This window comes from Amphiura filiformis, chromosome 15 (assembly GCF_039555335.1).
Source record: "Amphiura filiformis chromosome 15, Afil_fr2py, whole genome shotgun sequence".
Taxonomy (NCBI): Eukaryota; Metazoa; Echinodermata; class Ophiuroidea; order Amphilepidida; family Amphiuridae; genus Amphiura; species Amphiura filiformis.
The window spans coordinates 31,378,791-31,392,629 of record NC_092642.1 but is presented as its reverse complement, the minus strand read 5'-3'; the positions used below and the strand labels follow the sequence as shown (position 1 = coordinate 31,392,629).

At 37.9% G+C, this 13,839-nt stretch overlaps 1 long non-coding RNA gene across 1 annotated transcript; it reads left to right on the top strand.

The window, feature by feature from the left end:
• The first annotated feature begins 6,620 nt into the window (after window positions 1-6,620).
• Window positions 6,621-12,967, top strand: LOC140171515 (uncharacterized). The gene is made up of 3 exons (XR_011861612.1): window positions 6,621-7,054; window positions 8,317-8,443; window positions 12,047-12,967. It is a non-coding gene; the product is annotated as an uncharacterized lncRNA (long non-coding RNA).
• The last annotated feature ends 872 nt before the right edge of the window (window positions 12,968-13,839 follow it).

Genomic DNA, 13,839 nt, shown 5'->3' with positions numbered 1-13,839 from the left:
GAGAAATCAATTTTGCTGGTATCGGCCTGTAGCCTGATTTACCTTTTGCTGGCACCTGTGCAACATGATTGCTACCCCTGGCGCTGATACCCCTTACCCCTCCCCCCAACTGTAACCTACGTTTTTCCAAGCTGTCCCCCGAATTCCTTTACCCGAACTAAGTGAACAAAATTTTGATAAATTGCGCGTGTAGCGCACGAAAAGTTGCTAAAATTCAAAGGGGGGTGTACCGGAGCCAGGGGTCAAAATTTCCAAATTATCCCACTGATCTGTTACTAATTACTGGGACAAATGCGAAGCGCGTGAAAAAAAAAGCAATTTCAATGCTAAAATGAACACTATGATATGAGGACAATTGTCATGTCCTAAAATCGTGCTAAACATGCTAAAGGAAGATGCATAGGCCTTTACAACTTTGGATTCATTTAGTCCCGGTGTTTTGATCCAGCTCGAGAGCTTTATGCTAATTCCAAGTGTCAGAGGAGCTGCCCTACTAGTAGCACTCATATTTATGATTAACATAATAGAAAGGATGGAATTATAACTGTCATTTTTAAGACTTCGTGATCGTGTTCAAGTTTGAGATTTAAAAAAAGAAGGAATTTCCAATGGGGCGTCTCGCAGATCTACTCACAGAATGGGTTTGCCAAAATAATTTTGGCATTTTAATACTAAATGTTCCAAAATGGGCCTAATTTTGGGTCTAAAACAAACCAAAAGGGAGATGCAAATGGTTAATTTTGTCTCAACATTTCTGTCGCATGAGCCCCCTCCTCTCCTCCTCCTCTCTCTCCCTCCCTCTCTCCCCTCTTTCTTCCCTTCCCCTTCTATCTCCCTTTCCTTCTTCTTTTCCTTTTTTAAGGGATCGCCAGGGGGTGTCGCAACCCCCTACACCCCACCTCATGGGGACGGCCCTGCCTGTGATTATCACGTACTGAAATTATATGTTAAGTTCTTATGTTCTGTACCTTGTATTAGTATGGTTTTTAACATTAAAAAAATCTTGAATCTTTAGGCATTGCTTGAAGGCGGGTCCTCCATACCGATTTATGCATGCTTTTTATTAATGTGCCGGGAGTCTCGAGTTTGGCTAATTGAGTTCGGGCCCTTTTTTCTGTTTAAAGCAATTGATTTAAATAGTGTAAAAATGATGCACCAAATGGCTTTAATTGGACATTCATTTTGCAAATTTGTCAAACTTCTCAGACACCCCCCTTGCGTAGCCTAAAGATATGACCATTTCGCTCTTCTTTCGACATTTGCAAATTTAGGCCCTATGTCAGCACAATTTATAGGCCTATACCTACAAGGAAAACTTGTCCACGGAAGGTTTCATGGACCGTCATTTCACAAATTTGCGGCTTTTTCAAACTAAAATTTTAACACACTAATAGTTCCAAAATGGGCCGCCAAATCACTTAAATTTGGTCTTTGTTTTGCACAATTTTCCCAACTTCTCAGGGGGTACATGATCCCATGATGATCGCCTCTCTGCATAATCGGTAAACAGGTGGCCATTTTCGCTTCTGCTTTCGCCGATTTATGTTTAAAACAATTTATAGGCCTACAATAAAAGGGGAAACTTGTCCACGAAAGGCTGGACCGCATTTTTTTTCAAATTAAAATTTTACACACTAATAGTGCCAAATAGTCCACCAAATCGCTCCATTTAGGTTTTTATTTTGCACAAGTTTCTTACTTCTAAGGGGGCATCCTCCCTCAGACACACCCTTCCGCGGTCATTTTTTTTTTTCATTTTATTTAATTTTTTATAAAATTGCCCCCCCGTCTGACTGCTCTATATCGACAATCGATACCAAAAGCTGGTATCGCCCATCCCTACAGAGGTTGGCATACACAGGCAGGAGGTGATGGAAGCGATATCGCCAATTTTGAGGTCGCCATTGGATTAACACATAATCATGAAATCTTCACAAACTATTCTAAATTTGTTATGTGGTGTCAAAGCAAAATTATCTTACTCTAATACCGTCGGGGTTTGACAAAGTACCCCACTGCAAGTATGTTAATTTTCCATTTGTAATTGCTAACCGTGTATTTTGAATAGGGCTGTCAGCCCTGTATCTTCGCCAGCCTCGTACGTCACGTGTTGCGCTTCCTATGCCGCCTGTACACACAGGTGGTGGCCGCATTGCATTCTCTAAATTCAGTAAATTTTCATCGTCAACCGTGTAATTGAATGGGATTATTTTGAAATTTTAAAACGCTTGAAATATCACAAACAAATGGGCCTATGTTAATAAGTAATATAAATACAAGCTAAAACCGTTGGGGTTTGATAATGAACCCCACAAACTAACCAAGTATATTGAAAATGCCATACGGCCGGGCGGTTTCACAAGTTGCCGGCTCGATCATGTCATCCACCACCTGTGTACACAGGCGTATTATAGGACTGGGAGCGAGGCTAATACTGTATGTGCCTATCGACGAGTGTCAGGATAGGAACGGCACAAACCGGTGGTGAAGAAGACTACGTGGATCGCAAAAAATAAGCGTCCTTATCAACCAGTCAACTTCAAAACAAATAGGTGAAAAAGGACACTTTCACGATGTTTTACATTATTTTTTTATTTCACATGATCCATGCTTATATCGCCTAGCTATAAACGAAAAAAATATTTTAGACCAATCAAACCAATAGATGGGTGTAGCTCCCCCTTAAGGTCATCATACTCGTACCTGTCGAAGAGAGAAAACGCACTCTATGACGGTCACGACGAGCGGAAATGGGGTCAACTTCTATGATCCTGTCAGGCAGCAGTGATGGTGTTTCCAAGAAAGACTTCTGAAAGGGAATGTCTTTTTGCTAAAAAATGTCTCATTTAGAACTTACTGTCAACAAAACGAAAGAAATGCATGATAGGTATAAGATATGAAATGAAAGTGAGTATTTGCAGTCACAAATCATGTGACACCTCACGTGATCTTGCATAATGATGCCGTATTTGTCTATGTGTTTGCATTCATGTCCTCGTGTGAAAAGAATATCAATCTTCACTAATCAGATATAATGGTATTCTGCTCCCGGCATGAATTATGGATTTTATAAGTGGGTTAAGAAAATCACACAATATTGACTTTGGTGTTAGAGTAAAGCACCAACGAACCAAAAAGTCTGACTGAGGTCACACTGAGGTTGTAGTGATGTAGACGGGATTCCCGGAAGGCACGTTGGCAGCCTGTTGATTTTAATATTGGCGATTGGTTTACATGTATGCCATTTAAATACTCGATTATTTATCTTGGTTAATAAACATCTCATTTAAATGCTGATAAATCATGGTTTGTTGTACATCTATCTGTTAGAATTCATTATTTTTTAATAGAAAGCAATTTTCGGCAAGATTGTAGATTCTGTTACTTGGGGTCCGAATCTACGGAAGCACTGAAGGGACATGTCATGTTGTCATGATGTCAAGTTGTCACGATAAATGACGACATAATTGACGACATAATTGCGAGTTGTCACGATAAATGATGACATAATTGACGACATAATTGCGAGTTGTCACGATAATTGACATGATAATTTCGAGTTGTAATGTTGTCACGATTAATGACGACATAATTGACGACATAATTGCGAGTTGTCACGATAATTGACATGATAATTTCGAGTTGTCATGTTGTCACGATAAATGACGACATAATTGACGACATAATTGCGAGTTGTCATGATAAATGATGACATAATTGACGACATAATTGCGAGTTGTCACGATAATTGACATGATAATTTCGAGTTGTCAAGTTGTCACGATAAATGACGACATAATTGACGACATAATTGCGAGTTGTCACGATATATGATGACATAATTGACGACATAATTGCGAGTTGTCACGATAATTGACATGATAATTTCGAGTTGTCGAGTTGTCATGATAAATGACGACATAATTGACGACATAATTGCGAGTTGTCATGATAAATGATGACATAATTGACGACATAATTGCGAGTTGTCACGATAATTGACATGATAATTTCGAGTTGTCGAGTTGTCATGATAAATGACGACATAATTGACGACATAATTGCGAGTTGTCATGATAAATGATGACATAATTGACAACATAATTGCGAGTTGTCACGATAATTGACATGATAATTTCGAGTTGTCAAGTTGTCACGATAAATGACGACATAATTGACGACATAATTGCGAGTTGTCATGATAAATGATGACATAATTGACGACATAATTGCGAGTTGTCACGATAATTGACATGATAATTTCGAGTTGTCATGTTGTCACGATAAATGACGACATAATTGACGACATAATTGCGAGTTGTCATGATAAATGATGACATAATTGACGACATAATTGCGAGTTGTCACGATAATTGACATGATAATTTCGAGTTGTCAAGTTGTCACGATAAATGACGACATAATTGACGACATAATTGCGAGTTGTCACGATATATGATGACATAATTGACGACATAATTGCGAGTTGTCACGATAATTGACATGATAATTTCGAGTTGTCATGTTGTCACGATAAATGACGACATAATTGACGACATAATTGCGAGTTGTCATGATAAATGATGACATAATTGACGACATAATTGCGAGTTGTCACGATAATTGACATGATAATTTCGAGTTGTCAAGTTGTCACGATAAATGACGACATAATTGACGACATAATTGCGAGTTGTCACGATATATGATGACATAATTGACGACATAATTGCGAGTTGTCACGATAATTGACATGATAATTTCGAGTTGTCGAGTTGTCATGATAAATGACGACATAATTGACGACATAATTGCGAGTTGTCATGATAAATGATGACATAATTGACAACATAATTGCGAGTTGTCACGATAATTGACATGATAATTTCGAGTTGTCAAGTTGTCACGATAAATGACGACATAATTGACGACATAATTGCGAGTTGTCACGATAATTGACATGATAATTTCGAGTTGTCAAGTTGTCACGATAAATGACGACATAATTGACGACATAATTGCGAGTTGTCATGATAAATGATGACATAATTGACGACATAATTGTGAGTTGTCACGATAATTGACATGATAATTTCGAGTTGTCAAGTTGTCACGATAAATGACGACATAATTGACGACATAATTGCGAGTTGTCACGATAATTGACATGATAATTTCGAGTTGTCAAGTTGTCACGATAAATGACGACATAATTGACGACATAATTGCGAGTTGTCATGATAAATGATGACATAATTGACGACATAATTGCGAGTTGTCACGATAATTGACATGATAATTTCGAGTTGTCATGTTGTCACGATAAATGACGACATAATTGACGACATAATTGCGAGTTGTCATGATAATTGACATGATAATTTCGAGTTGTCAAGTTGTCACGATAAATGACGACATAATTGACGACATAATTGCGAGTTGTCATGATAAATGACGACATAATTGACGACATAATTGCGAGTTGTCACGATAATTGACATGATAATTTCGAGTTGTCAAGTTGTCACGATAAATGACGACATAATTGACGACATAATTGCGAGTTGTCATGATAATTGACATGATAATTTCGAGTTGTCAAGTTGTCACGATAAATGACGACATAATTGACGACATAATTGCGAGTTGTCATGATAAATGACGACATAATTGACAACATAATTGCGAGTTGTCACGATAATTGACATGATAATTTCGAGTTGTCGAGTTGTCACGATACTTGACGATATAATTGCGAGTTGTATGACGAGTTGTCATGATAATTGACGACATAAAGTCATGATAATTTCGTGTTGTCACGATAATTGACATGATAATTTCGAGTTGTCGAGTTGTCACGATACTTGACGATATAATTGCGAGTTGTATGACGAGTTGTCATGATAATTGACGACATAAAGTCATGATAATTTCGTGTTGTCACGATAATTGACATGATAATTTCGAGTTGTCGAGTTGTCACGATACTTGACGATATAACTGCGAGTTGTATGACGAGTTGTCATGATAATTGACGACATAAAGTCATGATAATTTCGTGTTGTCACGATAATTGACATGATAATTTCGAGTTGTCGAGTTGTCACGATACTTGACGATATAATTGCGAGTTGTATGACGAGTTGTCATGATAATTGACGACATAAAGTCATGATAATTTCGTGTTGTCACGATAATTGACATGATAATTTCGAGTTGTCGAGTTGTCACGATACTTGACGATATAATTGCGAGTTGTATGACGAGTTGTCATGATAATTGACGACATAAAGTCATGATAATGTCGTGTTGTCACGATAATTGACATGATAATTTCGAGTTGTCGAGTTGTCACGATACTTGACGATATAATTGCGAGTTGTATGACGAGTTGTCATGATAATTGACGACATAAAGTCATGATAATTTCGTGTTGTCACGATAATTGACATGATAATTTCGAGTTGTCGAGTTGTCACGATACTTGACGATATAATTGCGAGTTGTATGACGTGTTGTCATGATAATTGTCATGATAATTGCGAGTTGTATGACGTGTTGTCATGATACTTGACGACATAAAGTCATGATAGTTGACGACATACGCATGATTTATACTACATCGCGAGCGATTTGTTTGACCAATGAGGTGGCGCGTTCTTCCCAACGCAAAAAACCCGCTCTATCCCATTGCACGACAGATTTCACCTCTGACCTCGATCAGCTGTGTTTGCGACAGTCATGACAGTAGTGTCCAGTTGCGAAAATCGAATTATTTGCCTCATTTTAACGGCGTGCTTGGATTAGTTTGCAATAGTAATATAAGTATTCAATTCACTTAATATTTAGAGAAGCAAATGACATGATGGATTGAGGACAATTATGTCCACGGACATCGAATACACCACGAAAACATGACGAGATTTGTCCCATTCACCCGTGCATCACACATGACTGTGCATTGATCATTGCAATACCGTGCAGTGTTTTCCGTGTGTACACCGTCCTCCAGGCTGAGTTGGGTGTGTTGTCTGTACGTACACGACTCTGCAAGGTGAGTTTCTTTTTATAACCATTATTTTTTTTATGCAAAAGTAAAACTAAACGACACAACATTAATTTTAACTGGCAGTGAGGATTTGTTATTCTGTCGATCGGACATCCGGGCATGAACCGCTGACAATTTATTTTAGCACTGGACTGAAACAACATTCATAATGCATCGCTATAAACAGCATGCGTGATTGGTCGATAGGCGGGCATAAACAACGCTTTATGCCCGGCGCCGGGTCATAAACAAGCCGCGCGAAGTTCGCGCAAGAAATGATGGACGCCGCGAGTAGGATATTACGCGCCTATGTTCGCGAGCTATTTACGCAAAGCGCGAGTGATGTACGCGATGTTGCGCGGCCCAAGCACGATGGACTAAGCAAGAAAACGCTTTTCTTACAATTAGCGTTGGAGAAACTGTTAAAAAATGATAAGGAACTGGTAGTTTTAGTTTAAAATGATGGTATTTTTTAGTTTTGGAGGAAATAACAGCAAGCAGAATGTTGCGTATGTATGAACGGGGTTCATTCATATATTTTCATGACTAAACGTTGTTTATGCCCTCGGGCTAAAGCCCTCGGGCATAAACAATCGTTTAGTCATGAAAATATATGAATGAACCCCCAATTCGCATTCACTGAACTCGGAGACAGCGCCGGAGTGTATCACAAGCTATCACACTATTGTGCCAGGTTCGACTCTCGATCTGCAAATACAAATATGCGATAAGTTGTTTTCACTCCAATGCATGTGATAAATGGATGTGACGTGGCCCCGACCGAGAGAATAGTATAGGAAAACATGATTTGTGACATGATCTGGTCCATGTGGACCAAAGGCGTAAATTTGAAACTGAGATAGGTAAAAATATGGAGTAAAAAATAAGAAAATACATAAGAAAATAGACATCAAAAAACTTTAGAACCAAGCATGCTAGACCTTTGTTTATTTCAGTAATGATAGCCTATTGTATGTATAATGTAATGATTACAGTAACTTAATTTTCAAAATGCCTCCTTTGGCCCGATGGATCAGATTGTGTCACATTTTCACTTCATCTTCAGTCTCAATCCCAACCCACAGCAAGTGAGCATTAAACATAAAGTTTTGATTTTTGCTGAGTAGGCCTATGTACTATGTTTACAAAGTACATGTACATTGAAATCGTGTAAAAACAGAATTTTGAAAAATATTCAGGGCTTTCTCCTTAGCAAATGTTACAATATATGGCTTTAATTACAATGTCATATTGTTTTGTCTTTCCAGAAACTGGCACAGGATCTAGCAGGAAAAGGTCCATTCTGCAAGGCATATCTTCCAAAAATCTAGACTAACATGCGCTGAAGCAAAGCACCTGCAACCGAACAGCACGGCTTTCCTTAGTGAGGAGGATGTAAGTAATTTCATTTACAAAGTTGTAGCCAAATGGGTGCAGCACACCACACAAAATGCCAATACCTTATTCAGCCTGATCATGACCGAAAATAGTGTAAAATGACAAATTTTTTTTTTTTTTTTCCCAATAAAACCTTTTTTAGAAGCTCAAAGACTTTAGACTTGTACCCGAGTCCAGCTCGTCCGAGCCGAGCCGAGCCGAGTCCGAGCAAAGTCCGAGTCAAACAAAAATATGACCCTAGTCCGGACTCGGTCAGAGTCCATGCCTGGGGTGGGGCACTGAACTTTATATCTAACATGTATGTTTCTATCAGTGAAGTAGGGGCCTAAAAAGTGGGGTTGGGGCAGTGTTCTTAGTCGGTTAATTAACCTCAATCTTACTGTTAATTAACCGGTTAATTAACCGTTAATTAACCACAGCATCATATTTAACCGTGGTAAAATAGGTTAATTATGAATCTTGAATTATTCTGACGTTTTTTAAGTTTTAACACTTTAATATCACTTCAGTGTTCACTGGAAATATTAAAATAGTATTCTTCTTCTTGCTCTCTAGTCTAGAGTGTCATGCACCACATCATAGACCATATGTGCAGACTATATCATGGTCTATATGTAAAAATCTGTGGAGGGGGGTTCTTTGAAAAAATTTGTACGGTGATGTGCCCCGCAGACTTTTGGATGCTGACTTCCTCTATACATGTACCTACTTCTAATCAGAATTTGTTTTACAATGTATATCATACTGAAAGCTAACACTTTTACTCCCTATACACTTTTCCCCATTACAGTAGGTCAACAGATTTATAATGCAATTCAATGTTATACATTGTAGCAGGTGAATGTGGTAATTACTGGTAATATGTTGAAAACTACCTATCCTTGAAGTCAAAACCTCATGTGTTCCTTATAATATTTTTCAATTTTTATGCCATTTTAAATGAAGAGCACACTATATTGTCCATACATGTATATAGGCCTACTAGCCTCATTTTAATGAGTAATTGCCAATTCTCTTTAAATTTCAAATCTTGTGCAAAAAGTTACTATTTTTGTCTGTTTTGTCATCATACGGTTGTAAATTCAATGATATGACATTGCTAAAGAGTGCCTACAAATTGATATGACCAAAATGTGCAAATGTTGGCGCTTTTCCCCAAAATTGCTGAAAAGGTACCCCAAAACCGTGGCACATCCCTGTATACCTTCAACCAGGCAGAATGCCCACCACCTGTTGTACAAGTACCCAAAAATCCACAGCAGAGTGAGCAGATTATACCATTTTGCCCAGGATTGCTTCAATCAATAACTAAAAAGACAAAGTTGATAAAATTCTAATTGTATAGTCACAGACTTGCGGTATCATTGTGCATCTGTGTCAATGAGTGTAAAATTTTTAAACAGGTTGAATTGACATTATAAGTTTATATATGAAAATAATTTTTAATTTTAAAATTTTAAAATGGAATGTTTTAAAGCTAAAGGTGGACAAGAAAACTTCATCTGCTCATGTTAAATGCTTGCGCAGTGTTCTTCAGTATGATGGCATATTGAATTCGAGCTCGGATTTATATATCTTCCAGCCTAATTACCCAATCTTACCGGTTAATTAACGTTAATTAACAGCCGTTTATAATTAACCGGTTAATTAAGAACACTGGGTTGGGGTCATTTACATTTTAAATGATGGGGGTCACAGGTATTAAAAGTTCTCTAGAAACTACATGTATCAGAGAGCAGTAAATGTGGAGATGTTGGCATGTGTGTGTCACATTAGTGACATGTAACTCACAGATGTACACAGGCCACAGGGAATAGGGAAGGGGCACCAGGCTGTGTGCAGCATTTAAATGTACATGGAGAGCAATGTATTCAATGGGGGTGAGATAAATTATAGAAAAATATTATAATGATAACAATATAAATAATAAAATAATAAAATAAATGATAATAATAATCATAATAATAGAAATTCACCCTTCAGAAATATCAAGAAGAAAATTAATGTGTTGAAATGTTTTCCCAGTTTGCCATTTTGATACCAGTATGCAAACAGCTTTACTTTTTACCACATTCATTAAAGCAGGCCTGGAATAACTACACATGTATACAAATCAGTTAGGGTGGGGTCCATATCCCCCACTTTTAGTCTGACTTCAGTCAGGCAGTGGGGGGATTATGCTGTTACCAAACAAAAGTTCAAATATATGGTATGCTTTGTACCTGTGATATTAATTTCAAATATCTTTTTAAAACTGAACAAATGTGCAGTGAATAGTGAACACATACAAACTACACATACATGTATTCTCTCGGTCAGGGTTGTTCCATTTAGTGCACTTACCCATTTCTCACATCTGGCAAAGGGGACACCCTTACGACATCCCTACTGGATTGTACAGGGCCTTTGATTTCCAGTCAATTTTCTCCGCATAGAACACATCAATGTGCATTAATTTTCCTTTTGTAATTTATTGGGAGCGTATTCCCCGATAATAAATCAAACTTTTAAATTATTTCACAAAGAGGTATATTTATCATATGACATGTTTTGTGATTTCCCCATTGAGTACAACGATAAGTGTCCCCTGTGTCTGAGGGCGCAAGATGGAACAGCCAAATCTATCGCGAGCGACCAACAGTATGCAAAATACCTATGTAATAACCATACCCATACATGTACATGCATGTAAGGAGCACAAAGTTACTATACACTAGGATGAGCTGCCATGCATACTGCATGGTCCAGTGTGCACTTTTTCTCTTTTTCACTGAGTTTCATGAATTAGAAAGTTCCATGAAAGAAGTTTTAGATATTTTTATACAGTATTTATTAAAAAATTATGCATAATTATTATCAATGCTAACAAGTATGACTATGCTAATTCACAGATATTAACTTAATTAATATGGTGGATATGTAGGATACATGACAGATGACTTATTTGACAGCCCCCAATTTTAGGAAAAAGGGCAAATAAAGTGAAGTCAACAAATTTTAAATCAAATTTTAGATCTATTTTGACATTTTTAGGTATAATCAGTTCACATTTAACATGGATTTAATTGCATGGACTCGGACCGGACTCGGCTTCGAGTCTTTTTATGTCCGAAGTCCGAGCCGAGTCCGAGTCCGACAAAAGTGGACTCGAGTCCGACTCGAACGATACATCCCTGAAAGACATACAATCTCTATGTATTGTATGATGCAACTGTAAGTTTTTACGTGTGCCCCAAGTTTTATTTTGCCCTCCTTACTAAGAAAGATGGATACGCCCATGAAACTATGCACGACAAGTAGACTTAGTAAATTACAGATTAGTGCTTTAAATGTGTCCCGCTCTCACAGTTCGTAAACATTTTTGTTTAAATTTCAAAATGATTGCAAGTGACTACTTTATGACCTTTGACCTCACACCTATTGAAATAGCAAATCATGACTCTGCTACAATAATTTATCATTTTGGAAGAAAAATCTAAAAATTTAAAAAGATTGTACATTAAGGCTTTAAGGCAAACAAACAGCCTAGATACCATAATCCTGATAATAATGTGTAATAATTAATCATTGGCTATTATTTTATTTTATTTCAATTTCCAGGTGCAGCAGTACTACTGAGGATACTGGTTTTATGGCGCAATTCTTGAAAGACAAAGAGGATCATGGTTTGGAAGTCAACAGCTGGCATCTGTTATCTGGCGCATCACTCGCTAGCCCTACAATATCCGAGAACCGCTAAAACCCACTAACCGCTCCACCCGAAAGGGGGAATTAGCAGTCTGGGTTTAGCAGTTCTCTGGATATAGCCAGGTTTTCCGATATAGCATGGTTTTGGACCACCACAGTCAAAAGGCCCTATACTAGTAGGGCTATCACTCGCATGCATTGAAAACTTTCCTAAACTAACACATGCATGGTGTACTAGTAAATGTTTGCTCCAATTATCAAAACAATAAGGACCTCAACAAGTGACACTGACATGTGATGTAATCGTAATGCATAGTTCCTTACAGGCTGTAAAAAGTAGCATGGAATTATTGGACATGTTCTAGGCACTTTTCTTTGGTTTGCCTCAAATTCAGCAGTGACATCAATGTCTTTTCATGGCTGCGCCACACGAACCACCTTTTTTTGCTACACAATTAACTATACGCACACAATTCAATACTGCGCCCAACAAAATATGCACCTACGTCACTACTGAACTTGAGGGGAACCAATGTATAGCCAAGGTTCCCTAGTCCAAAAATACGGATCGCTAGTCCGAAAAAATAGGAAATGGTTCACAAGTCCAAAAATAAATAAGGTTTACAAGACCTTAGCAATGGAACATCTGCAGCCATTAGGACTAGCGACCCTTTTTTATCTTGGACTATAGTGACATTTATGACTAGCGCATGTTAGGATTAGCGGATGCAGGATGTAGAATAATTGTAGACCAAATTGTTCAGTAGCTGATCCATAGTGTCAGGGGCACAACAAGGGGGGGTGTACCTCAGGCCCGTAGCCAGCATTGTCAGTCCGGGGGCAAACGTCCAGTATCGTCCCCTATCTATTTTTCCCCTCCCTTCCTCTCCCTCTCCTTCTTTCTTTCTTTTCTCCCAGGCTTCTTCTCGTCCCCATTTTTCCACTTCTCCATCCCTCCCGCTGGCTACGCTACTGGTTTACCTTCATCCCTGTAAGTATGATGAGTATCCACTAAGCAAGGGTTTAGAACCAAAAGGCCCTAACTGCAATAGCTGTCCCATAGACATCTTGATAATTTATGCATTATGTAGTGTACACATCTCATGAAGATTTTTAAAAATGTCACCTGGCAGCTATTGCAGATAAGGCTCTGATAATGTCTGTTATTTATTAGATAAATAAATAAAAGGTCATATATACATGTAAACCCTTGACATGAAATTAAAATAAAAGGTCCTACATGTAAACAGGGTTCGCAGGTTTTTGCCACAGGTGGAAAAAACCCACGGTTTTAACCGCTGTTAAAACCGCTTGGCAAAAACAGTTTTTGGTGGCAAAAACTAAAAAGTGATTTATAGTTCAGTTTTTCATCTCAAAACAAATTATTAAGTTACAAAAATAATTTTCTGAGTGTAACAAGGCTAGATTTTGTAATTATAAGTAACATATAAAGAAATTAAAGGTATGCATTTTCATTGCTCAAGTGCATTTAACCCAAATGTGGCGTATATCAAATTTAAAACTTTTTCATTTTAAGGACTTTCATTGAGGCTGTGGCTGTGCATCAATGCATTCACACCCAAAGCCGCCGATGTCAGTCAATGCTAGTCTTTTGTGAAGGCACCATATTAACACACAAGCTGGGCTCGAATTTCAGTCAGGGCCATTGCCTGCAGTTTTTCAGTTTTGGCCGTTGTGCCCCTGAT